General features: G+C 44.2%; 1 pseudogene; it reads left to right on the top strand.

The window, feature by feature from the left end:
• Positions 1 to 252: 252 nt before the first annotated feature.
• On the top strand, positions 253 to 411 carry LOC138646253 (U2 spliceosomal RNA; annotated as a pseudogene).
• Positions 412 to 1632: the final 1221 nt, after the last annotated feature.

Raw genomic sequence — 1632 nt, 5'->3', positions numbered from 1 at the left:
AAAACCTGATCATCTGTATAGTACCTGTATAAGCAGGGTTCAGAGAGGGAATATCCATGTGGACATGCTGGATGGAACAGCTTTGATGCAAATGACCCATAAGGAGTGGTGGACTCCCTAGTGTTGTAGAAACAAGAGAACAATTATAGAACCAGAAACACACGGGCTACTTGCACATTGAACAAGTCTGTAGGAACCTGTTGACACACCGCCAAGAAACTTGAAGACACAAAAGAGCACAGTGAGGTCAAAAATACTTTTGGCTAAGATCAAGTGTAGTATCTGTTCTTATCAGTTTAATATCTGATACGTCCCCTATTTGGGGACCATATATTAAATGGATTTTTAGAACAGGGAGCTGGAAATGGAGCTTGCTCTGTCAACTCCGAAAAAAAAAAAAAAATACTCTGCTGTAAAAAAAAAAAAAATCACAGTAATAAGTACTAGGGAGTCCACCACTCCTTATGGGTCATTTGCATCAAAGCTGTTCCATCCAGCATGTCCACATGGATATTTTCTCTCTGAACCCTGCTTATACAGGTACTATACAGATGATCAGGTTTTTAAATACATCAGATAGGGATTATATACATTAGTTAGGACTGCTCTATATGGGTATACCTTGACGATTGGTGGAGCAGCTCTGTATACATTTTTTTTTGCAATAAAAAGTATCAACTAAATACCCTGTTTTTTCCATCTTTTGACTAGCACTTGCTTATTACTGTGATTTTTTTTTTCATGTATCTCTATACAGGGAGCTCCCCCTAGTGGTGGCTGCAGACAGAATCTTATCATGTATCTCTGTATAAAGGGAGCTCCCTCTAGTGGTGGCTGCAGACAGGATCTTATCATGTATCTCTGTATACAGGGAGCTCCCCCTAGTGGTGGCTGCAGACAGAATCTTATCATGTAGCTCTGTATACAGGGAGCTCCCTCTAGTGGTGGCTGCAGACAGGATCTTATCGTGTATCTCTGTATACAGGGAGCTCCCCCTAGTGGTGACTACAGACAGGATCTTATCATGTATCTCTCTATACAGGGAGCTCCCCCTAGTGGTGGCTGCAGACAGAATCTTATCATGTATCTCTGTATACAGGGAGCTCCCCCTAGTGGTGGCTGCAGACAGGATCTTATCATGTATCTCTGTATACAGGGAGCTCCCCCTAGTGGTGGCTGCAGACAGGATCTTATCATGTATCTCTGTATACAGGGAGCTCCCTCTAGTGGTGGCTGCAGACAGGATCTTATCATGTATCTCTGTATACAGGGAGCTCCCCCTAGTGGTGGCTGCAGACAGAATCTTATCATGTAGCTCTGTATACAGGGAGCTCCCTCTAGTGGTGGCTGCAGACAGGATCTTATCATGTATCTCTCTATACAGGGAGCTCCCCCTAGTGGTGACTGCAGACAGGATCTTATCATGTATATCTGTATACAGGGAGCTCCCCCTAGTGTGGTGGCTGCAGACAGAATCTTATCATGTATCTCTGTATACAGGGAGCTCCCCCTAGTGGTGGCTGCAGACAGGATCTTATCATGTATCTCTGTATACAGGGAGCTCCCCCTAGTGGTGGCTGCAGACAGGATCTTATCATGTATCTCTGTATACAGGGAGCTCCCCCTAGTGGT

Source organism: Ranitomeya imitator, chromosome 7, assembly GCF_032444005.1.
Source record: "Ranitomeya imitator isolate aRanImi1 chromosome 7, aRanImi1.pri, whole genome shotgun sequence".
Classification (NCBI taxonomy): Eukaryota; Metazoa; Chordata; class Amphibia; order Anura; family Dendrobatidae; genus Ranitomeya; species Ranitomeya imitator.
The sequence above is the reverse complement of the archived record's forward strand: the minus strand, read 5'-3'. Positions and strand labels throughout refer to the sequence as shown.